The sequence below is a fragment of the Sorex fumeus genome, unplaced genomic scaffold, assembly GCF_029834395.1.
Source record: "Sorex fumeus unplaced genomic scaffold, SorFum_2.1 ptg000055l, whole genome shotgun sequence".
Lineage (NCBI taxonomy): Eukaryota > Metazoa > Chordata > Mammalia > Eulipotyphla > Soricidae > Sorex > Sorex fumeus.
In genome coordinates, this window is record NW_026606112.1 from 1,403,629 (window position 1) to 1,429,440 (window position 25,812).

The 25,812-nt window shown below is 41.3% G+C and overlaps 1 long non-coding RNA gene across 1 annotated transcript in view; it reads right to left on the reverse strand.

Annotated features, from left to right (window-relative positions):
• Positions 1 to 12,602: 12,602 nt before the first annotated feature.
• LOC130033946 (uncharacterized) overlaps positions 12,603 to 25,812 on the reverse strand; it is a 154,311-nt gene continuing 141,101 nt past the window's right edge. Inside the window, exons 2-3 of the long non-coding RNA XR_008794029.1 lie at positions 13,516 to 13,595; positions 12,603 to 12,704 (exon numbers count right to left, since the gene is read on the reverse strand). This is a non-coding gene — a long non-coding RNA (uncharacterized LOC130033946). The remainder of the gene's footprint in view (positions 12,705 to 13,515; positions 13,596 to 25,812) is intronic.

Below are 25,812 nucleotides of genomic sequence, written 5' to 3' on the forward strand. Positions count from 1 at the left end.
ATGCCCTATTGTCTCTGAGTCACACACACACACACACACACACACACACACACACACACAAACCTTTCTTGGAATTACTTACCTAGGCACACCAATGGCTCTTAAGCATAAGCCATGCTTTCTGTATTTCACAGCCATGAGGCAAGGGTCAGAGTTTCTTCTCCAAAGTATGAAATGAGGTATACTGCCTGTCTGCCAATGAATTGGATCATCTAGCCATAGGGGAACTGAAGCTCCAAGGGACCTAGAACTTGTGCTGTAAGTAAATACTCTACCTGCTGTGGGTGTTATCTTTAACAATTTTGGCAGGCACTAATCTCTTCTCCAGATAAAAACTGCCTTCTAACCTTGGCCATACTCATGGTGTATTCTCTCTTGAGGCCCAAGCTAATGACCTAAAGAAATATGTTGTGACTATTGAACAAGTGAGTGCTTTCCACAAAAGGCGTTCACTCTCAATGGCATCAGTTGTTTGGTGACATTGTTTTGGTACAATGAAAAGGTGAAAAAAAACTTACAATGAAATGGTAACATGTCATTAAATTCCAGTCTGACTTCAAGATATTAAAATGGGAAAATAATGTGCAGCCTGGAATCCATGAAAGACTATATAATTGCAAGGAAAATGGATATGCACACAAAGGCACCCATCCTTCTGTGATTAGAGAGGGAAAAAATGCTTGCTTTAAGAGCAAAAGTAAATTTAAATATCAGTCAGCCTGTGAGCTTACAGTGTTGAATTCTTAAATATCCTCTGAACTATTACTGCATAGTCCTCTCTCACAGTCACAGGGAGCAATTTTTTACATATTTCTATTTGATGACTGACTTTTGGTGCTTTCAACATTTTAAGCTCCTTTTGGACACCTTGTATTTTGTGGGGTTTTGTTTTACACTTTAAAAAATTCCCCTGTCCCTTTTTTGTTTTGTTGCTATGGCCAGGGTTACACGAACCCAGGTCTTTGGTGCCCACACATTTTTAGCTGTGGTTCTTGCTGGTGGTCATCATCAGGTTGTGGTGCTCACATACTTAATTAAGGTGCTTCCTAAACATTGCATTTCTGTTTTGAAGCACTTGTCCATGCTCTCCAGAGCTCACTCTCTGAGCTAAGTTATGGTTGTGGTACTTGCAGGGTCACCATGGTGTTCACATACATGTTCACAAAAAGTCGCACTTTCCTTTTAAAAAACTGACTGAGATTCTGTGGTTTACAATACTGTTAACAATAGATTATTATGAATATAATTCCAACACCACACCCTTCACCAGTGAAGCCATCTCCCTTTCCCAAGGATCTCAACATCTCTCCCTCTCAGCCCTGCCTCCCAATTCAGTTGTTGTGCATTTTATGCACTCTCTCTTCTCTCTCTTCTCTCTCTCTCACACACATATACAAACACACTCACATACATACACATTTAGTTGTAGTGTTCACTGGGCGGGGGGGAGGTGGCGGGGCACAGCCCTTTTACTGATACTTGTGCACACTAGGTCGTGCTGCAGTTAGAAACTACCAACAGCACCAGGAATTACAGACCACAGAGCTGCCAGGATCAAACAGCTGAGCTGCCTGGATCATGCCTAGCACATGCAGGACACCAGGAATTTGAACTCATGGCCATATATTTGCAAGGCAGATGCTCCTAAGTCCTTGCACTATACCTTGGGGTCCCTTTGGGAAACTTTTACTTAAGAGTCTCCATTATAGCTCTCTTGATCTATTATTCCTTACACCTTCTTTCTCCTATTTCAGTAGCAAAAGACACACTTTTATTATTTTTAATTTCCTTGCAATAAAATCAAGTTCAGTGGGTCTTAGATGCTAGGAATTGTTATGCACAGTTATTCATTTTAGGACTTCAGCCTTCGCTGGAGTCTCTAAATATAGGGTCCCCTATCTCCTGGTGTCCTTGCCAGCTTCTCTTGGGGGCTGCTTCTTCTCAAAGGTGCCCCTTAATTATAGGCGTTTTTCTGGGCAGTGGCTTTGCGCATGATTAATTATCATGAACCCAACTTGGACCTTTGGCTTTCTGGCTCTTAGCTGAGTAGCCAAGACATTTCTTTAGACTGAGATAGCTGACTTCAGTTCTAATTAATGATCACTCGTTATCAGCTTAGTTTAGACTTCTTGCTCTCTGACTTTTTGGCTGGGTAGCCTAAACACTTCCCAGATCCAAAGAGTTGGCTGAAATTTATGTTCCTTTTTTTTTTTTTCTCTTTTGCACTGGTTTGATACTTTCTGATGCTTTCCTGGATCTGGAAAAAGATTTTAATTGTTTACAGTCTTGATTAATGGGCTTGCTGTTGCTTTGATTGTCCATCATTTATAATGATAAGAAACCGAAAAACAAATGGCTGTGTTATATTGCCCTTCTGGGATATTTTGGTTAATCCTTTTTAAGGAGTGATTGTTTTGTTTCCTTCTCAGTTACTATTCAGTTATTCATAATTTCACTATAATTGAACTTTAAACTATCACTATTTCTAACTCCTTTCTCCCAACGGTATTTGGTTAGGCTGTAAAATTTCCTTTTGTTGGTTTAAGACACTCCTTTCTCAGCGTCTTCTGCTTGTGTATCTGGAGTTAGAAGCTCACTTAGACAGCTTGGGATCAGTTTGCTAGCAAATACCGGATGTTCTTTTCATTTCTTTCACCTCTTTTGCAAAGTTCAAGTGAACCTTGACTTCACTCCCTGTCAAAGAAATGGACCCCATAGGTTTCATAATTGCTCTTTTGATCTATTACAACATTCATTTAAAATAGAATCCTGAGTTCATTTTTATGAAGTTTCATTATGTACTCTCAACTTGTCATCTAAATTCCAGCTCTATCCGAGACTCTTTTTGATACCCAGCTAGTTAATGAAGGTTGTTGTGAATGGATTCATTGCTAACCTGCTCCAGATTGCTTCTGCCTTCCAAATACTTGATTTAGATGGGAATTTTTTTCTCCACTAGAATTCTTTGTGACTGCTTTCTTTGTTTTCAAAGCGTAGAGAATGATGGGTCAGGGAGATATCACTAAGGGCTGGAGCTCAGACAGGAGCCCTGAGTTCCATCTCTGATAGTGTCTGATTCCTGGGATGACCCCAGAAGTACCCCTGGAGCACTACCATATTTGACCTAAGGGGGTAAAAATAAGAAAAGAAAAAAATACAGAGTACAACCTCTAGAGAGATTGTTTTCTCTATTTCTTTCTTTTATTTTTTTGGGTATGATTTTGTGGGAGATTCTAGTGTTTTCCTTCATCTCATTTTTTTTTTTACTCCTTTACTACAATTGGCACAACTGACCTCTGTCTCCTAGAAACTACTGTGGTTCATGTGACCCTTCGTGCAGCTGACTCTCCTCTCTCTTTGATCATTCTTTCTCCTCCACAGATGCCCTCCTGAGGCCGGCTAAAGGCCTGGCTAGAGTCTTTGCCACTCTGTCCTTCAGGTTTGCTGCAGAGAACGCACCCTCACAACTTCAACCATCATTTCTAGAGCTCATTTCATTACATTTTCTCTTAGCTTTAGTTGGCCTTCCAATTCACATTTTAGGTTAAACATTTTCCTCCTGGATTTTTCTGCTATCATCCTGCGTTTCGCTCTTATTCATGTATGTAATCAACACTGAGCATGTGTCTATGATATGCCCTGAAATCTGAGCAATGATCAAAATGCCTATTCTCTCCAAAAACTAAGAATTCAGTGGAACAAAACCAGAACAACAGGGTTCTGGGTTAGCCCAGCAGCGATGCACTGACCTTGAAGGTATGTGGCTATGAGTACATCCTGGCACAGCCCCACATGTGAAATGTTATCCTGGAGATCCTGCCCTGCCTGGTCACCAGTGCCACAATAGAGTCTACAATACCCAGCTTGCCACAACCAAGTGTGTGCAAGCTATAAAACGAAAGTGTGGGAATACCACAACCAAATTTATGCAGCCCTGGTCATCACGACAACACTGTTACTAGGAGTGTCATGGTATGGTGCTTCCTCAAGAAACCAAAGATGTTCCAGCAATCCCACTTTGGGGATTTATCAAAAAAGTACAAAAATATTAACAAAAAAAGCTAGATGCACCCTAATGTTTATTGCAGCAATTTGTTCACTGGATAAAATATGGAAGCAGACAAACTGTTCTTTGATAGGCTACCTGGAAATAAAGAGGTGGTATGTGTATACTACTTCTAATTAAAAGAAAAGGAAAAATCTGAAATTTTGCCACTTGCTACAGAATGAAAGGTGCTTAAAAGTATGATATAAAGTAAGTCGGAAGGAAATAGACAACTACCTGAAGATTTCACTCATATGTGCAACATAAAGATAGAAAACTGGGGGGCGAAAGAAAGGAAGGAAGGAAGGAAGGAAGGAAGGAAGGAAGGAAGGAAGGAAGGAAGGAAAGAAGGAAGGAAAGAAGACAAACCAGTGGGCATTGACAATAGAACAAGGATTACCTGACAGAGACTTGGTTGGAGGTGCGGTTTGACAAAAATACAGACAGAAAAATAAAAGGCGTTTTCAATTTGATGCTGAATCCTCATGCTTACACTGTGGGGTGAGTACTTCACTTCTCTGAAACTCAGAGTTATCTGCAAACTTGTGGGGAGAAAGATTTCTGCTTCTCTTCTAAAGTAGTGGAAACTTGAAAATCCAGAGGTGGAAAGACAGCACCTTGTTAATCAATCTCTTTTAATCTCCCTACTTCAGTTCTCTTAGTTTGTCACTTCCCATCAAAGATAGGCTAAAAGAATAGCACTTCTTGCTATAAAAGTTTGCTCATTTCCATTTGAAAACCCAAGCATCCTTACTATGTGTGAATTGAGAAACAAATAGAAGAAAATAGAGGTTTTGCAACCTCCACTACAGTTGTTTAGCAAATGAAAAAAAGCTATAAATAGAAGCTAAAAAGATAATTTGGTATGGGAATTCTTCGAATGCTAAATGCTAAATTTTGAGCTTTCATATGACCCAGCAATACCACTTCTGGGAATATAATCCAGGGGCCCAAAAACACACTGCAGAAAAGTCATCTGCACTTCCATGCTCATTGCAGTATTATTCATAATAGCCAGAATCTGGAAACAACCAAATACCCAAGAATAGATGACTGGTTAAAGAAATTATGGTACATCTACACAATGTAATATTATGTACCTGGAGATGGACATAGAGAACATCATGAATGAAATTAATCCAAAGGAGAGAAACAGATATAGAATGATTGCACTCATTTGTGAAATATAAAAAAAAACTTATTATGAGACTAATACTCAAGAACAATAGAAATAAGGGACAGGAGGATTGGTCCAAGGTTGGAAGCCTGCTTCAGGTGCTGGGGGAGAAGGCAGTTGAGATAGAGAAGGAACTACTATGAGAAAGATAGTTGGAAATTATCACTCTGGATAAGAACTGCATGCTAAAAGTAGGTAAAGGAACAAACATGATAACCTCTGAGTATCTGTATTACAAACCATAATGCCAAAAGAAGAGAGAGGGAGAAAGAGAGAAGAAAAGTACTGCTTGCCTGCCATAGAGACAGAAGAAGGGGAGGGCATTGGCATGAAGGAAACTGGAGACATTGGTTGTGGGAACATACACTGGTGGAGGGATGTGTGTTGTGACATTGTATAACAGAAACCTGATTATGAGCAGCTTTGTTCCTCAAGGTGATTCAATTAGAAAAATAAAAAGAATTGTTTCACAAAACATCTGTTATTAATATATAAGTATATATGTACTGAACATTTATTTATATACAAGTAACTGTCAAAATTAAAATATATTTGACTACATTTTTGGTAAAAAAAAAAGATAATGTGGTTGGAAGTCCTTAAGGACTAGAGAATTTCCTATTCCCACTTTATTTGCCTTCTTTGCTTTGGATAGCTCAGTTAAGTCAGTAAATTCATCCTAAGCAGGACATGGTGTCAAACAGAAGGTTCATGGACCATGGGTCTACAACAGTGTTTCTCAGTGGTTTTCTGACCATGGGAAGAACTGCATTAAAACAATTCTGCTTTTGCATCTGTCATGGATCCAGGTAATGGATGATGAAAGCAAACTCCACCTCCACTATCCACAGGAACTCTTGGTCTATCATGAAGGATAAGAGCTACTGGGTAGTTGACCCGCATGGAAGACTGAGCTCATGGCTTTAAGAGGCAGAAAAAAAATGAGTTGGGTGGGAGGTTCCCAGGAGAATCACTTGCAAATTGGATAAGGTGCTCCTGGGAGAGCTTTGGGGTCTCCCTGGGGAGTCATTAGAGATGTGACCTTGCACTAGAGTGATCGAGGGAGCCTTCCGCCTCTTTGGGAGAACAGAAGAAAAGAACTGCAGTGAGAAGAAGGCAAAGGGACCACCAGGTTTAGTCTTAGGAGATGATGCAAAAGGGACGTAGGGATCCATGTGATAGAAATACTCTCCCAGGAACCCAGAAAAGCAAATTCCTTACAATATGGGACCATGTGTTTATTAGTTTGCTAGAGAGCTGTCTCCCAATGGAATGCCACTATCTGGGTGGCAAAAATGACAGAGATGATTTACTCACATCTTAATGTCTAGAAGAATCTCAAAGTGTGGGCTCACAAGGGTGGCTTCTCCTGACACCTCTCCCCTTGGAGCAGGTACTCACGGTACTCATCTGGCCTTTCCTCTGTGGACAGGTGTCCAGAGGCCTCTTATAGTTTTGATAAGGACTCAGGACCTAGTAGATGAGGATTTATGACTCTGCTAAACTTGTAATCTCCTTGGAGCCTATCTATCCAAATGTTTCCCCCTTCTGAGGGATTAGTTGTTAGAACATTCCCATGTGAATTTTGGAAGGCAGCAATTCAGTCCACAACAACCACAGCTCTAGATGACCACATTACTTCAAGATTGATTATATACACATCTATAAAAGCTACCTGGTGTGAAGAAAGCACATCGAACCTGTCATACACTTACTCTTCCTCATGTTTCCTATAATTCATTCAAGTCAAAAGTTAAAAGGAGAGTAGAAAGGATGAGATATTTTGTTCCCATTTTTAATTTTATTTTGTGTTTGGAGAAAGGGGTGGGAAATGATTAAGTCGGAACAAAGGAACTTTTCTGATGTTACTATTTGATTATTTTGTTTCTTAGGTCACACCTGGTAGTAGTCAGTGGCTGAGTACACCTGGATTATGCTCAGGGGTCACTCCTGCTGATGCTCCATGGACCACGTGGTGCCAGGGATCAAACCTACACCTCCTGCATGCAAGGCATGCACTCAACCTGTTGGACTATCTCTCCTACCTACACAGGAAACTTTAAAGGTGAAAAAAAATTTCTAAACATGAATTGTGACACAACTCAATAAATGCACTAGAAACATTGATTATATACTTAAAAGGGGTGGATTTTGAAGTATGTAAATTACATCAGTAAAACTGGGAAGGAAAAAAAATACAAGGAGGAATTGAAACACACAGAAATAAGAGACTTTAAAAATGTTCTGTAACCATCAGAAATGCCAATGTCCTTATATCATCTGCACAAGAGGAAAAGTCTGCTCCCTGTCGCAGGCAAATCCTTGGTTTCTCACTGTTTGGGGTCAAGGAAACAGGGAGTTTTGCAGCTCAGGGACCCGTATATTGTTTCACCTCCACTGACTACATCCTGGTGAAGTTGGCAAGTGATAAAATCCTGGAACAACCACTGTGGAAGGGCCCTCAAGGACTGTCTTGCGGAAACTTCTCATTTAATAGGAACTGGTGCAGAGGCCCGGTCACCCGCATAAGTCTGACTTCCTTAAGACACGGGATCTGTGAGTGGCTTGGTTGGAATCTATCCCAGGGAATGTGCCACCTGGTCCAGGGACTTTGATCAGGCTATCTCTCCCATCTCCTAACCTTTCTCTGCTTTATTTCTCTCATTTGCATAATGGTGAGAGTCCTACCAACCCCACCATCACCTTTTGCCAATTCCATAGATCATGTGAATGTTTGAGATTCATGATGTGAGATTATGATGTGAAGTTGATTTCAAAAGGTAGAAGTCACTGGTCCTTCAAGCACCCCCAGGAGTTATCCTCGGACATAGCCAACAGTAACACTATCTGGTGTGGCTCAAAAACCAAACCAAAACAAATCAAAAAGCAGAAAACTGGGTCAGGGAGTTAGTTCAAATGGGATGAGTGCATGCTCTGCAAAAAGGGGGCCTGGGCATGATCCTTGGCACTTCATGGTTCCCTGAACATTCCAGAGAGTAGCTCAAAGCACCACGTGTAGTCTCCAAAGCAAACCAAAAAAGGGCAGAAAATTCTCTACTAATGCCAAGTGCTGTTGTTATAGTGCTACTAGATGAATCTAGCTCAGAATTCAGACCTATGCGTGTGCATTTCCAGGAAATGCTTTCCCTCATCCTCACATGAACAGAAGTGTCTGGTTAAGTGGGTCCTTGGCCTCCTGGAGAGTGGGGATGACGCTGGAAATTTAGCTAACATTCTTTAAATTCTCTAGAGTATTCTCTTATTCCAAAGCTTTATTTTCTTCCTGCTGTCCACCTCTGATGCTTATATAAATTTGATGACACCGAAATGTAAGCTGTGCTCATGCAACTAGGACTCCTAAGTAACGAAGATGGAAATGAGGGTTCAATTTCACTATCTATAACCTAAAACTTATTTATTTAACCCCCCACCCCTCACCTCCACTCCCCCTTTGAAAACTTATCCATCCCTGCTGGGTAAAGGATCCTGTGTATTTAATAACACCTGGAAATCCCCAAGACTGAAGGCTTTTGTGTATTTGGGGGGTATAGTCATCTCTGCTGGAGGATTCCCCCCATACCCAACCCCCTTCCCTGTGCCTCCTACCACTTAAGGGGCGGGGTATGTGGAACTCACTAAGAACCATCCACAAATAAGAAAAGCCCAAAAACCAGTCATGCCGGCTGGCCTGGGAAAACACCAGGTGCAGGGCCCAGTACAGAATGTGATCTGGGAAAACACTTATAAATCAAGCTGGTGCCTGAGAGTGAAAGTACATGCTAGCAAAAAAAAAAAAAATAACAACAAAGTGGCCGGGAGATGGTGAATCACACCAAGCCAACAGCAAACTAATTACAGTCGTGGAGATAGAAATCCAGGTGAGGCCTGAACTATAATCTAGGAAAAAACTCGAGAAGCACTCTCACCTCCCACGTCTGCTACTTCTTATATATCAGAGGATTGGCCCTTTAGCTGTGATATATGTTGCAAATGTTTTCCACAGTTGGTTCTGGTTTTGTCGTGATTTTTAAATTTCCCATGCAAATGTATTTTATTTTTAGATCGTTTGAAGATCAGTCTTTTTTCTTCTTGCACCTGGCTTTTGAGTTGTGTTTAGAAAGCAACTCCTCACACCTGCATTGTGGAGAAAGTAACCATTATTTTCTCCTCCCCACATGGGTAATCTTCGTTCATGTTCCCTCTGTAAGCTTATTGGTGTAAATGGCTATTCAGCGGTACTCACACTATTTATTTAAAAGTCCATTTTTTCTGCAGAGATTGTTGATGTTACCTTTATCTCCAGCTAAATGGCTGCATATTTTTAGATCTATTTACTCAATTTCTACCCATTTCATTGGTGTCTCTATCCATGTGCCTGTATTTTAATTTTAATTAAATGTGTAGTACTTATAGATCTGCTAGGCATCTTTCCCCAGTGATTTCCCAAGTATGCTGCAAGTCTTTGTTTTCCTTGCATTAACTTTAGTATCACCTTACTCACTCCAAAATAAAGAGGGTTTATTGGTGCTTATGGGGGGATCGGGGATTCTGTAACTTCCTTTCCCGAATACATCCCATTAGTTTTCTAAAGCCAAACTAATCTAGGTTCTTAGTATCCAGTTTGAAATATTTTTTTTTCTCCATACTGTTTGCTTCTGTTCAGTTTACTAGACTTTTGGGCATGACTTGAGAGTTCCTGTACTGACCATGGTGAGAAGAAGAGAAACTGTATTAGTAGGTATAGGATCTAAGACAAGATGGTATAAGACAGTGGTGAATACACTTTCAGGTCTTAACCAAAAAAAAAAAATTTACATCTGTCTGAGGGTAGAGATAAGAAGTTCCAGGATTCTCACATATTTAAAAATCTGAAATTAAATTGAACGGCTCTGTTTTTCTTAGTCAAGTAAACTCTATCAATCTTTGTGACATCTTAGACAACCTTCTAAATCCTCTTTCCTCTCCTTGGTCTGATATAATACAGTTATCTTTTGAGTAATAGTATTGAGCGGGTAAATCCCTTCTATAAATTCTCCTTCCTTAATATTTTCCTAATACTTTCCTGATCCAAATCCATGTGGAATCTCAGATAGTTGCATCCAAGACTCTGAAAAACCAGATTTGAGGCTGTCCCTGTGAGTTGTAGCACACTTCTCAGACCAAACACTTATCGAACATTTCTGTCAAATTTCAGGCTCCACATCACCATCTAGTTTTCTCAGGTAGTTAGTCCCTGGTCCTGTTAAAAATAAGATCCAAGACTAAATTTTAACAAAATTAGATTTTATTCCAGAGAGTCAGTTTCTCTTTTCTCCCAATGCCTCTCTCCCAATGAGACATTGTTTCTTTAAATCCAAAAAGCTGGAAATCCAGACAGTCCTAGGAAACCAAGGTTGAGGAAACAATTGGAGTTGATTATTAGCCTTTGGCAAGAATGAGGAGCCCCTGTGGGCTTTTTGTCTGTAATAACACTCTCTCCACCGGTTTCCTAAACAACTTCTAAACCTGCTTCAAGGTCAATCCTGTCAGTCTTGATACATAATTTTTTATGACACCTCCATTACCTGTCGTAGACTCAACTGCTCCCATTACATCTAAAGTAGGCTTCTGTTTTCATTTTACTCACATCTTATTATCATTCTCTCATTTCTTGTTTATAGCTTTGTCTACCAAGTGAGCTTCAGATTCCTGGAAGGCTTCATGTCAGTCACCTCAGTATCAAGCAATTTAATTGAACTAAATTGATCAGAGGAGGAAAAAATATCTGAACTTTTTTCTTCTCATCATTCGAGATCATTTTATCAGAGCCTCGGCAGCCTCAGTAAAAGCAGTACTCACTTTTACCCAGCTCATATTTTTCCCAGGAGACCCAATATACAAGTCTGTGGTAAAAGTGGGTTGTGTGCTCCAAATCCTAACTCCTTTCAGACTATTAAAGAACCCTACATTGATAAAGTGGGAATCATTATGAGGATTAAATAAGACAATGCGTCTGAGATAACGAATTCTGAAATAGTAGATGGTAGTATGATATTTGGAACTTTATACTACAAAGGCTGTCCTGAAAACGGAACGACTATTCACTACAGGAATTCCCTGATGAATTGCTCTGTGACCCGAGTAGTTCTTCACCTGTTTACCAAGGTGAGTGGCATGACATATAGAAAACATCCTCAGGGTCATTATATAGGCTGACATGCATATTTGATAGATGCTGAATATAGCCAATTTCAGGTGCATTTACTGAAACTATCTCCTTTCTCTGAGACACAAGAAGGTAAACTGGAATGTTTATGTGTAAAAACAAGAAAAGTTGAAAACCAAAAAAAAAAAACCCCAAAACAAAACAAAACAAATCACTCCAGCACATCTATTCTTGCAAATTAACTTTTAATACATTTTAAGCTAAATTAAGGGTGTGGAGGTTGGAGAGAGAGGTGTGTTGAGTTATGCTAGAGATGTTCAGGACTTCTGACCCCGTGCTTGAGTGAACCCTGGAAGATGATCAGGGAACTCCATTATGTAGTGCTGAGGATCTAGCCAGGTCAGCCACATGCAAAGATAGTGCCTTTCCCCTTTTTCTATCTCTCTGGCTCCTAATTAATTTTTTCACATGCACACAATTTAATTCTTCATTATTACTAATAGTTGACTCCAGCATGACTCTGTTTTGATATATTGATATTTTGGGGGGCTGGAGCAATAGCACAGCGGGTAGAGTGTTTGCCTTGCACGCAGCCGCACGGCCAACCCAAGTTCAATTCCTCCGCCTCTCTCAGAGAGCGGGGCAAGCTACCGAGAGTATCTTGCCTGCAGGTCAAAGCCTGGCAAACTACCCATGATGTATTCGATATGCCAAACACAGTAACAAGTCTCACAATGTTACTAGGCCCACTCGAGCAAATGCATGAACTACGGGAGGACAGTGACAGTGACAGTGATATTTTGGGAAAATCCATTGCCAGGAAACATTGTTATAGATTAAAGCATATTAAGTAAGGCATTATAGTCATCAACTCTTCTGCTAATCGTAGGGGGTTCTGTGAAGGTGCTTCAAGTATTCTCTGTGAGAGTCATGACACAGAATAAAGTAGTAATATCCTGAAAAAGTTTTCCAGCTCAGGAACTGCCAGGGAAGGGATGGTGAATTGGAAAGAGGAAATTAGAGAGTTGAGAAAGGCAGTTTACAAAGAGCAGGGCACATTTAAGGGAAACCATCAAAGATCAAGTGACACCCAGAGCTCGATGTTGTGCTGACCTTCTTCTTCCTTGATGAGCTGTCAGAAGAGTCTGCCTCTAAGAGGTGACGGCTGATACGACTCTTGCCCAGCCAACAGTGAGCCCCAGGGAACAGAGTTCAAGGTCATCCTCCTTCTCCTTCTGGCTCTCCCAGTGGTCAAATCCCCCAGAGTCCAGAAGGCACAGTCCATAGATGCTGTGCACAAGGTCACTCATCTCTGAAGAAAATGAGATGAAAGTCACCTGGAGGAACAAGCACAAAATAGCCAATAGCCAGCTCTTCTTGATTCTGCATTGTGGGTTTGAGCCTAATTTTTCTGGACGGGTGCTGGACAAAATTTGAGCTGTTTTCTATTTGTTTTCTAGGGCTGGAGCGATAGCACAGCGGGTAGGGTGTTCGCCTTACACGCGGCCAACATGGCCGACCCGAGTTCGATTCCTCCGCCCCTCTCGGAGAGCCCGGCAAGCTACCGAGAGTATTCGATATGCCAGACACAGTAACAACAAAGTCTCCAATGGAGACGTTACTGGGCCCACTCGAGCAAATCGACGATCAACGGGAGGGCCTTCTATTTGTTTCAAAGGAGAAAAGTTCTTTTTTATTGAAAAAATAGAAACAATTATAAGTGTCAGAGCAACAGCACAGTGGGTAGGGTATTTGTCTTGCACATGGAAGACACAGGTTCAATCCCTGGAACTCCATGTGGTTTCCTGATAGGCACCACCAGGAATGTAATAAGCCTATGCACCCCCACCCAAAAAAAACCCCTAGAAACACATATAGACTCAAAAGTGTGCAACTGCACCCTGGGAAAGCACTGATTCATCTCAAATAAGAATGAAATAAGAAGAAACTTTAGTCACACCATTCCCAGGCCATTTTAATGAACTCTGTTGGGAAAATTCCAATTTTTTTTGCTCTGTCTTTGTTTCCAGATTGTCCACTAGGCAGAATTTAAAGATAAAAGTTAACAGAACTTACACTGGAGTGGAAGAGACAAATCTTGGGAAAAAAAGATCAACAGAAATTATAAGGGAATTTTTTTTTTATCACCCTCTTTCTTCTTCATTCTGGTTTGACAAAACTGCAGTGCTTTCACTTTGAGGCCATCTGCTGGTACAATGGGGACGCTTCTAGAGAAAGGAGCAGAAGGCAAGGTAAGGCCTCTAGTTTCAGAACAAGCAATCTCGGCTAGAAGTTGTGAGAAAACCCAAAGTATTTTTAATATCATATTTTATTGATTAGGAATGTAAACACATCAGTTACATATACTTTGGAAAACACAAACATATAGAAAGAAAAAGTGCCTATTCTCAGCTAACAGTGATAGAGAAACTCTTCCTAACATTACAGTTAATTCCCTTTTACTTTTTTCTATATATCAACTTCCCGGATAGGCATTATACACCGGTACTCACAATGTCAAATAATATGTTCCCATGTCATTAAGTAAACTTCAGAATAGTAATACATAAATGTTAAATTAAAAAAATTTTTTCCTTTTGTTTGGAGGGCAAACAAATATTGAGTAATGGTGCTGGGCCTTATTCCTGGCTCTGTGCTCAGTGACTATTCCTGGCCCTAATCAGGAAACTTATCAGGTGCTGGGGATTCAAACCAATGTCAGCCTCATACAATGCCTTGCCTCCTGTACTCTCTTTCTGGACATGAGACTGTAGCAATTTTACATGGATTGGCTTTTAGACCATTTGGGTTGCTATAGAGAATATCATAAAACTGTGCGACTTAATAAAGAGACTTATTTCTAATAGTTTTGCAGGTTGGAAATCCAAGATCAAGTTACCAGCTGGCTAGATTCTCTTCGTGGTCTACAAGCTGCTTTCCCCTTGTACCCTCATGTGGCAGAAAAAGAGTGAACAATAATTTTTATAGGGACACTAATCCCAGGGGAGAAACAGGCAACCTAATGACCTTCCAAAGACCTCACCTCCTTTTGGTTTTAAGGTTCAATACATGTGCAATCCATAACAAATGTTTATACTCTAATGAGTTTAATTATTCCCCAGTGATTAAATATGTAGGTCTTTCCAATTTCCCTATTACGAATAAGATGGTAGTGTATACATTCAGACCTAATTTTTTTAAATCAATGACAAATATCTTAAAGTGGAGTTATTCCTGATCTTGCCAAATTTCAGTCCAAAGAGAGTATGCTCATTTACATTCCCAACCACAGGGTACAAGAGTGTACTTTTGACAGAAATGAACAACCACTAAGTGTGAAGTACTGAACTGTATTTTCATATCTCTCTAAGGAGTTTTAGGGTTCTTTTTGCTGACATATCTTTTTTGGGTGCAGATGGACATTTCTTCACTCATTGTGGACCATTTAACATCCCTATTTGTGAATTGTCTGTTCTTGCAGTTTGGCAGCTGAACTTTCTTCCAAACTCTTGTTTCTCTCCCGAGAATTACAAAACTTTGCACAACTTTATTCCAATTCACTGAATGATTTCAGATGGTTGGTTGCTTTTAATAGAGTGAGTAGATTCCAAATATGTCATTTCAGTTTGGGTTTTGACAGAGAAAAGCTGTACTTTCAGTTGAATCCTGCCCTGACTGTTTTCAAAACCATAACTAAAGTTATCTTAATTGTCTCTCTGAATATATGAAAATGCACAGTAGCCTACTGTTTTCAGTCCATAAATCCAAAGTGCTTGGAAGCATGTTTCTTTTGTGGGCCTCTCTAGGCCTAATTAGGATTGTAAGATCCTTTTTAGGGAATAAGAAGAGTGAGGGGGGTAGGAAAGTTTGGGCAAGCATAAGGCTTTGGATGCTGATTCTCATCTTTTAGGAAGCACGGGAATTCTACACAGAATGAGTGCTTAAATACCTGAGGGCTTCCTTACTGTTTCAATAGCAGGGAGGTGATGATGAGATAATTCTATGCTTGGGTACATCTAACAAGTGGCTACTAAAAGTTAGTGATCTCAAGGGAGACACCAAGAAAGTCAATGGTAGTTAAGTGACAGAATCATTTTTCCATCGCAAGAGCTACCTGATCAGTGCTTTCATTTCACAAAGCACTATTTCACACATAAACTAATTTGATACATCCAGAAAACACATTGGACAATTGACACCAACACTCTCATTTTGTCGGGATGGTGAAATGACTTGCTCAAAGGTCACAGCTAGTAAATAGTGGTCAGAGCACAAATGTCTATTGTTCACAAATTGTGTATCTATATTCTCCAACCACAGCAGTACTTGGCTTAATTGAGCACCTTTTAGAAATGTAACAGGATTGTGAAACAAGAATAGAAAAAAAAGAAAAACAAGAAGGAAGAAAGGAATGAAGGGAGGGAGGGAGGGAGGGAGGGAGGGAGGAAGAGAGGGAGGGAGGGAGAAAAGGAGGAAGGAAGGAAGGAAGGAAGGAAGGAAGGAAGGAAGGAAGGAAGGAAGGAATGGAGGGGGGAAGGGAGGAAGGAAAGGACAGGGGAAGGTGTAAGGGATGATAACCATATGACCACACACAAGTACAATCTTCATTACTCTCTTACGCGATGATCTGGAGAAAACAAATAAAATAGTTCTGTTTTCAATAAACAGAATACCTGTTAAGAATTATATAATTTACATACAGCCTCATCAAATCTGTTGTTTTCAGATGCATGAGAAATGTCAAATGCTAGATAAGAATATTATGGACATTCTAGCTGGAAGTGCTAGATTCATTCAGGTACTGTATATTTATTTCCCAGTCTTCCTAACAAAAGTCAAATGATATTTATAGGCAAATTTTAAATGTTTTTGTAATATATAAATAGTTCCTTTGATACTCAAAGCAACCCATACATTTCTTGTAATGCAAAAATGATACAAAATAGACACTCATTGGTTTCAAACTCATAATCCAAAGATAATGTGCAGGGAACTCTGAAATTTAGATTTAAACAGGTGAAATTAGTTATATTCTGGGTCACATGTCTCTCTGTACTCAGTAGCTGAGATAGCATTCTTTTCAATTTGGTGTCTTGATTTTTCCCACTCTCTTATCTCCCTTTTAATCAGTTTGATATAAGTATCCGAACTTGATTGATTGATATAGTACTTCAGAACATGTGTTGACCAAGGAAATTAGGAAAGCAATCCCTAGATTATTAAGATACCTTTTTTTCTGCTTCCCAAAGACTGAGCTGGGCAAATGATTCAATACTAGGCACAAGAATGTGGCACTTCCTTGGCCCTGCTGAGTTAGGGACCACGGGGCCATCCCTGCAGTGCTGGGAGCTTACCAGGGCCCTGCAAATGCATGAATCCCTGACCCAAGTTCTTCCTGCCAGCCCCTCCAGTAACTTTTATAATGAATCCCTGTTTACCTCCAGTCTATGATCGCATTAATTGTCCGTATCAACAGTGTACATTAACGGTATATATCTACTCCGTAGACAGCTAGAAAAAAGTGTATTCTGTTCAGTCATGAATTTTATTCTGAATAAAACATTTGTGGTGAGAAAAAGGAGTGGAAAGGGCCATTTTAACTAATCAAAGAAATGTAGTTATTTGATTTCCTGAACATGGTTTCTCTTGGTATCTCCATTTTAAATTTGTAACCCAGTGCCTATAAAATATAAAGGTCATGTCACTCTCTCCAATTCGGTTTCCATCCTGCTAATCAGTAATCAAGTAGTCCTATTAACTCTGTTACATTCAGCAGAAAGAAAAGACTTATTTTAAATGTTCTGACAATACTTGGCAAAAAATATACATCTCTACAGATTTTTTTTAAATCCTGGATAATTATTACAAATAATGCAACATTTCAGCTTAATGACTCAGGTAACCTGTGAGCAAAACCACAACTAAATGATAAGCATGTGTTGAAGTTTCATTAGCAAGTCAGTTATAGAAAACTCAGAATACACTTTTTCAAAGACACACTCTTATTTGTGGTGGAGAGATTCCTAGGCCAATTGTGTAAGATTCCTTTACTTCTAAGAAAGAATTCTTTAGAATTACTGAAAACTCCTAGTCATTTTAGGCCCAACACCAAGGCTCTGGACCCCCGAGTTTAGCAGTTAAAATGCAAGTCCTTTATTTTTCAGTTGGCTATAAACTGCAAACAATGAAGCCTACTTTTTAAGAAATTAATTAAATGATGGAAGAAAGGTAGGTAATAAAGACTTAGAAAGAACAAATAGAGACTAAGAATAGTGATGACTGGTAAAGTTTAGGCCTCTCTGAACCTGAATTAAAATAAGGTCAGAAAATTTTCTTATTCTAAGCATATGTTCATGCTATACTTCATGGAAAAATGCAGGGAGGGTATATCCATTTCCCAGAGCTTCTGTAACACAGCACACAGTGAATTAAACAAGAGAAACTTACAGATTTCTGGTGATTGAAGGCCAGAACCAAAGGCTTAAAGGGTTTCCTCGGGAGCAGTGAAGGAGAATGGGTTCTAAGCCTCCATCCCAATTTCCGGTAGCCTTAGGCAATTTTTGGCAGGTAGGCAGCTTCTTACCTTTGTCTTCTATTTGTCTTCTCTCTGCATACATTTTCCTTGCTGCTCAGAGGACCATATGTGTTGCCAGGAATGAACCAGTGCCAGTGGCATGCGAGGCAAACATCTTAAACCCTGTACTGTCTCTCCAACCCAAGGTGTTTAACACCTCTTCTAGAGGATGCAATTCAATTAACCTATAAAAGTGAATAAATGGAAAATGTCACAGAGCTTATCGATATGCCAAACACAGTAACAAGTGTCACAATGGAGACGTTTCTGGGCCTGCTCCAGAAAATCGATGAACAACGGGAGGACAGTGGCAGTGGCAGTCACAGAGATTCTTCGAGGAAAGGTTGAGACTTACTGCGCAAAAGAGCAGGGGAGGAAGTCTCAAGCACCTGGAAGGAGGCAGGAGGACACCAGTGCGACCATGGTCATCATCTGGGAAGTATCCAGGAGCATCAGGGGTGAACCCAGGATCAGTCAGTGCTTCTCAAAGGTGTGGCAAGTGACCCTCCATCTTTCTTACACCAATAAAAATCCAAATAGGACCCCCAACCTGTTTCTTTCTGGAGTTCACTTCATATTGGAACATTAGCTTGCACCCACTACATACCTTTCTTGAATACCCTGAGTACCTTAAGAAATGTATCCTTCTACAAGACACTAGTAGAATTGTAAAAGAAAAAAACCTCAAACCCCATTAAAAATGGGGATAAAAAATAACAAAAGCTTCCTCAAAAAAGAAATACAAATGGCCAAAAGGCACGTGAAAAAATGTTCTACATCATTAATCATCAGGGAGATGCAAATCAAATCAACAATGAGATATTGTCTCACACCATAGAGACTGGCATACATCAAATCAAAAAGAACAAGAACAACCATTTCTGGTATGGATGTGGGGAGAAAAGACGCTCTTTCATTTGGTCAGAATGCCAACTGATCCGGTCTTTTCAAGGAAGCAATATGGGCATTCCTTAAAAAACTAGAAATTGAGCTTTTATATGATCCAGCAATACCAGTTCTGGGAATATATCCTGAGGGTGCAAGAAAGCACAGCATAAATGACATCTGCACCTGTAGATTCACTGCAGCACTGTTCACAATAGCCAGAATCTGGAAACAACCCACGTGCCCGAGAACAGAGGACTGGTTAAAGAAACTTTGGTACATATACACATGGAATACTATGGATCTGTTAGGAAAGATGAAGTCATGAAATTTGCTTATAAGTGGTTGGTCATGGAGAGTATCTTGCTAAGTGAAATGAGTCAGAAAGAGAGAGATAGACATAGAATGACTGCACTCATTTGTGAAATATAAAATAACATGAGACTGACACCGAAGAACAGTAGACTCAAGGGCCAGGAATACTGGTCCATGTTTGGGAGCCTGCCTTATGAGCTGGGGGAGAAGGTAGCTAGAATAGAGAAGAGGTCACTAAGTCAGTGATGGTTGGAGGGATCATTCAGGATGGGAGATGTGAGCTGAAAGTAGATAAAGGACCAAACATGATGGCCTCTCATTGTTCGTGTTGCAAACCATAATGCCCAAAAGTAGAGAGAGACTATGAAGGAAACTGTCTGCCATGGAGGCAGGGGGAAGGTTGAAATGAAGGTAAGGGGTGATGTACTGGGGACATTGTTGGTGGAAAATGTGTACTGGTAGAGGGATGGGTGTTCAATCATTGTATGACTGAAACTCAAACATGAAAGTGTTATAACTGTATCTCACAGTGATTCCATTTAAAAAAATGTACCCTTCTTCCTGGCTCTTGTATTCTGAAGGGATCCTCAGATCACTGTACGATTCAATTCTGAGCATGGCGTTGCCACACCTGGGGGTTATATCAGCTTCTCAACACTCCTCACTGTGAAATGAATTTCATCTTCGCTTAAACGTGTCAAACAAGCGCAATCCTCAGAGCACTCTCAGAGGATGAGGTAATCCTGGCCTCTAATAAATGACATTCAGGAGTCCCAGTTCTCCCCAAATGGGGAATAATACCAAAAACACTCCCCAAAGAAAATGGCTGACCTCTGGAAGGAAAACCAACTCCCCCTGGTGACTCATTTACAACCTGGAAGCAGCCCTGCATTGCACGTCTTAAAAGGCCCGTTCTTGGTGTTCACCTGAGGTTGTAGGGAATCAGACATCTGGTGAGCTCAGCTCACTATTTCTGTCACACATTCTCCCCCTCTACCCCGCCTCTGGCTTCACTAGGGGGTCTGCAGAAAGGGAGTCTTCCCTACAGTAATGCAATCATTCAGGATAAGACTGGGAATCTTCCAACATCACTTCTGGCTAATCTCAAAGCAATAATAAAAGTAAGACAGAAGCTCAGGTGTCCAATCATCCAGGGAATGAAGTCAGGACTTATTATTGCCCAGCAAGACTAAGGTCTTAAAGGCCTAGTCCTCTGCCTACTCACTTCCTCTCTGGATGAGCTGACCCCCTTGGATCCTTCAAGATCTACTCAAAGTTACAGTGTTTTTGTTTATTCTTTCGCTTTAGTTTTGGGGTCCACATTTAACAATGCTCCAGGACTATGCCCTGCTCTGCATTCAGGGATCACTGCTGGTAGGGCTCAGGAGACCAGAGGGGTGCCAGGGATTGAACTCAGGGTCCACAACATACAAAGCAAGCACACTGCTCTCTCTACTACCTCTCTGGCCCCAAGGTCTTGTTTCAGAAACACCCCATAATAAGGTATAAATGAAATGTAAAAGAAGATGGAGTGACCCTCGCTACCAAACACTTTGGGACCAAAGTAAGGAGGAGAGCTGCACCCGGGGTGTAACCAATCAGGAAGTAAGAGCAAAGTGTGGACAGCTACACCTGGAAGCCAGCCATTCAAGAAAAATTCTGGCATCTTCTTTAAATAGTCTGGGATGACAAATATCAGTTCTGGGATTTCCAAGAAAGGCTGAGTCCACCAAAACTGTGTGTAAAAGCAGAAGTATAGAGTGCATTGGCAGGTACAATTTCTGCATTTACTCTGGGATCAAGTTCTCTAGCATGGGGGGGGGGGGGGCGGGGGAGGATTGACCATGAATGAAGCCCCGGGAGCCAATAAGCTAATGGAAGCCTGACTTGGACTTTGGGTAGCTTGGATTCTGACACTGAGTGTTATAAACTGATCCTAACTTAAATGTTCAAGAAACTTTATGAATCAGAACACCTTGTGCGTGAATTGATCAATGACCTGATCAATGTGAATTGTGTGCAATAGCTCTCTGCAATAAATAGCATTTGAAAAGATACATGCGAGGTCATGTTGAGCCCTGCATCTAGAGGACTAGTCATGCCACGTCATCCTAGCTAGTCCTGTTGTAGTTTATCTTTCTGTAATGATTTTTGTGGCTTTGCTTGACCTGCTCACCCAGATGAGAATAAACTTCAGAACACCAAGAATCTTGGTCAGGGGTTGGAGCGATAGCCTAGCAGGTAGGGCGTTTGTCTTGCATGCAACAGACCTGGGTTCGATTCCCAGCATCCCATATGGTCCCCCCGGCACTTCCAGGGGTAGTTCTTGAGTACAGAGCCAGAAGTAACCCCTGAGCATAGCTGGGTGTGACCCAAAAGGCAATAGAGAGAGAGAGAGAGAGAATCTTGGTCGTTCTCTGCTTCAGCTTCCCCATCTAATATGGCGCTCAGTCCTATAGATGCCAAGTCAGCAGGCAGCAATGATGAATGTTCTCAAAGTCAAGCAGGTTTGTCTCGACCCTTGGAGACACACTAACCGGGGGTTCAAAGTGTAGAGTATATTAGGCAGGCTGGGTCAGGACATAAAGGGCTGACCTGTGAAACAGGATTTTTCTTGAATATTCACTCAGGTCTAAATAAACAGAACGAGCCCAGAGGAAGCCACAAATGGGGCTGAGTTAGTAGACTCATTGGCACTCGTGTAAAATTTTAGAGAATAATGTCCTCGGCACAGATGCTATTTTTAAGAACTAACACCAGGAAAAGCCTTTTGGGGCTCACTGTGTGGGAATGAGAAACTTTTTCTGTCGGGGTGATGGATGGGCTGATGGCTCTTGAAAGGTGAAGCACAGACTAAGTTATCGGACTTTTTCCTTCTGAGTTATAGCTCAGCCAGTGGACTTGACCGATTACAGTCCCCGACAAGGGCTGAACAGTCTGAGGGCTTGTTTATATAAGCAAAGAGAAGTGACAATATAGTCCAATTTAGTGCCTCCAGCCTGGCGTAACTAAACAAATTCTCCTTCCAGTCCAAGCCAAGGTTCACCTAAGCTGAGCCGAATTTATGGGAAACAAATACCAAAGAGAGTCAATCCATCTCCAGGGTTTGTTCGAAACCCACTGATGAGCAAGGACCGGTACAAGGCTGCTCTCGATGCTGACAAAGACGAAGTCACCTTTGAAGGGACTTGTGGATTTCTGATGCCTGGATATGTGTGTGTGTTGGGCTGGATCTTGCAGGAAGAAGGAGAGTTCACAAGGTCACACAGAACCAACTAACCAGGAACAACCAGAGCTGGGGAGACTCAAAAACTCAGCAGGCAGGAGGGTTCCTGGCTCACGGTGGGTTTGAATGACAACATTCATCACAGAGTTCAAGGTTTCCAGGACAAAGATCTTCTAGAAAAGGCAAGTTTCCCTGCTCTGTGGGCAGAACCAGAGATGAAACTTCACAGTGCCCCAGATACAGTACTTCCTCCACCAAGAGAAAAAGTTAATTCTGAAAGGAAAGGAATGACACTGAAGATTTAGATCTTTTTCCCTTACTTTTTTTAAAAACTGTTACAATGTGTGTGTGTGTGTGTGTGTGTGTGTGTGTGTGTGTGTGTGTGTGTGTAAAAGCATGGGCCAGGTTCCAGTGAAGTCTGCCACTCATCATTTTGCAGAAATAAGTTGTGTTTCTGTCCAAAATGGGGTAGTTTCTGCATTTATCTCTTAGAACAATGGTGCTTGTCCATATCCGGGGTGGGAGGATCAGGATGCTTCCAGAAAGATGTGGACTTTTTGTCCCTAGTTAAACCCATTTCTCACCTATCCAAGATCCCTCTATCACTGGGGGAAAAAATTCTCCAACTATTGGGTCACAGTTGAAGGAGGTTGTCAAGATGTGATGCCATGAAGAGAAAAATTGGAGAAGGGAAAAGAGGGCTGGGCACTGCCCTCCTCAAAACCCTGCTCCTCGTCCCACATACCACAGGGGTTAAGCAGATGACAGGGACACAGAGGAATCGCTTTGACAAAAGGGGCACTGGAACATTTTCCTCACTGTTTGGCTACCAAAGTAATTCAGTTGAGGAGCAGCCATTGTGGTTTCTTCCCTTCTGCAATTATAAGTTATTTACCAAGTTTACGGCTAAAACTAATAGCTAGAGTGGGGATGTGGGAAAAATCAGTAACAGAGGTTAAGGCTCTTACATTGTGTGTGACTGATTCCATCCCTGACACTGCACATAGTTCCCCAACCCCCTCCAGGAGTGATCCATGAGCATAGAACCCTGAGCACTGCTGAGTCAGGTCCTCAAACCAAAATAAAGATAACAGCCTGATAGATACAATGAATACAGGATGAGGTGTTTTTCTTCTATAAATCTTTGGAGAGGAATAGTATTTTTACTATTTTTTCTCTTTTAATTATTAATTTTTTAAAATTTTAAGTAGCACTGTAGCATTGTCCTTCCGTTGTTCATCGATTTGCTCAAGTGGGCACCAGGAACGTCTCCATTGTGAAACTTGTCATTACTGTTGTTGGCATATCGAATACACCATGGGGAGCTTGCCAGGTTCTGCTGTGCAGGCGGGATACCCTTGGTAGCTTACCAGGATCTCTGAGAGGGACGGAGGAATCTAACCCGGGTCTTCTGCATGCAAAGCATGCAAGGCAAATGCCCTACCCCCTGTGCTATTGCTCCTGGATTGTATTTTAGTAAATTTTAGTAACAAACCACTGTAGCACTGTCCTCCCGTTGTTTTTTGCTCAAGTGGGCAAGTAATGTCTCACAACAGATTGTGAGACTTATTGTTATTGTTTTTGGCATATCAAATACGTCATGGGTAGCTTGCCAGACTTTGCCATGCGGGTGAGATACTCTCGGTAGCCCCAAGAGGGGCAGAGGAATCGAACCCAGGTCGGCCGCATGCAAGGCAAATACCCTACCCACTGTGCTATTATTTACAAAATTACTGATATCTGATTTTTAGGCATATAATGTTCTAACACCAATCCCACCATCAGCATCAGCTTCCCTCCACCAGTGTTCCCAAGTTCCCTCCCAGCACCCCCAGCCTGCCACCTTGACAGGCACATTTGAAAATTTGGTGGTTGTAGCTTCGATTGCATGTTTTCAGTGTTGTTGAGTGTGGTTTGATATTTACAGCTGTACCACTCCCCACATTACTGATGCACCTGAGGCCCCTGCCCCCTGAACCCCCATTACTTCCCTTCCTCATGGAGATAAAATTATAAACTTTCCCCACAGTTCACAAGTAGGATGTTCTTATCTGACATTATTTGGTAGATTATTTTAGGAATCTGAAAGTATTATTACTATTCATTTACATGGATATTTTTGGTTTGTTTTGGGGGCATTCCTGGCAGTGCTTGGGGGTTACTCCCGCCTCAGTGTTCGGAGATGTTCCCAGCAATGTTCAGAAGACTATGCAGTGCCAAGACTGGAACCAGGAGGACAAGGCGCACCTCACCCCCTTGAACTATCTCCCTAGTCCTATGGACTTTCTCTACGGTATTTGCAGACACCCCCCCCCCAAAAAAAAGGAACTTCCTACTTATAGAGTGAACCAGGTGATGCATATAGGATTTTATAGTTGAAACTATGGACAATAGAGTTAGAGAAAACGAGCATTGTAATACCCTTTATGTTCATTATTTGATAAAGTGTTCACCATCCTGAGAGAGGTATATTAAAAGGCCAATATTTGCCATGTCGAAATGGAATTGAGCATGTTTAGGGGTGATTTTCCAGAGTCAGAACCACTAGCAAGTGTCAGGGCCAGGTATTGAATCCAGGAGTGTTTGGCTTCTAAGTCTCTGACTATTTGTCAAGCTGTACCACCAAGCTTGAAACTTAATTTCTGTATCTCTTAGTCTGTTCCCAGCCCAGAAGACATCTCCTGATTCTCAGCTTTAATATTTTACATCATCCCTCCATGTTGATCAGCCATCGGTTGCCTCTTTCCTCTGCATGATCAGAGAAGGTATTATCAGCGACATTCTAAAACTTGGCTTGGGAAGATAGTGACCTACTTCTGCTCACACAATATGGCCTCTCTCTCCAGGGCTTGCACTTTTCCCTGCAGCTTCTGCAAGACAGCAAGAAATCCCTTTGAGCAGGCAAACCCTTGAATGAGCCTTGATCATGTATTTGTCAACCAGGGGATGCATTTCGGGTTTGTTCTGATCTCCTCACCATGCTCTCCTCAGAGACAATCCACCAACTCCAACACACTTTGATATTGGCTCCTCCAAAGTGTGAGCTACTAAAAATGTGCCAGTACTCTAGTTCTCAGAAGGGAGATTTAGAGTGCTTGAGATTCGGGGAATAGAGTTTTCAGTACTCAGCTGAGGCTGCTTTTGTCATGTCCTGTGGACCCATGAGACAGGTATCCAGCCTTACAACTTTTGGAAAGGACTTTCAAATATTCATCCCCTTTCCTTTGGTTTGTTGTTGTTGTTGTTCTGTTCAGGGGGAGGAGGGGAGGTAGCACACCCGGGAAGTGCTCAGGGCTTACTCCTAGCTCTGCACCCAGGAATCACTCCTGATAGACTTGGGAGATCATATGGGGTTCTGAAGATTGAACCTGGATTGGCCACGTGCCAGTATCCACTGGACTATCACCCCAGCCCTTCATTCCCTCTTTTTTTTTTTTTTTGGTCA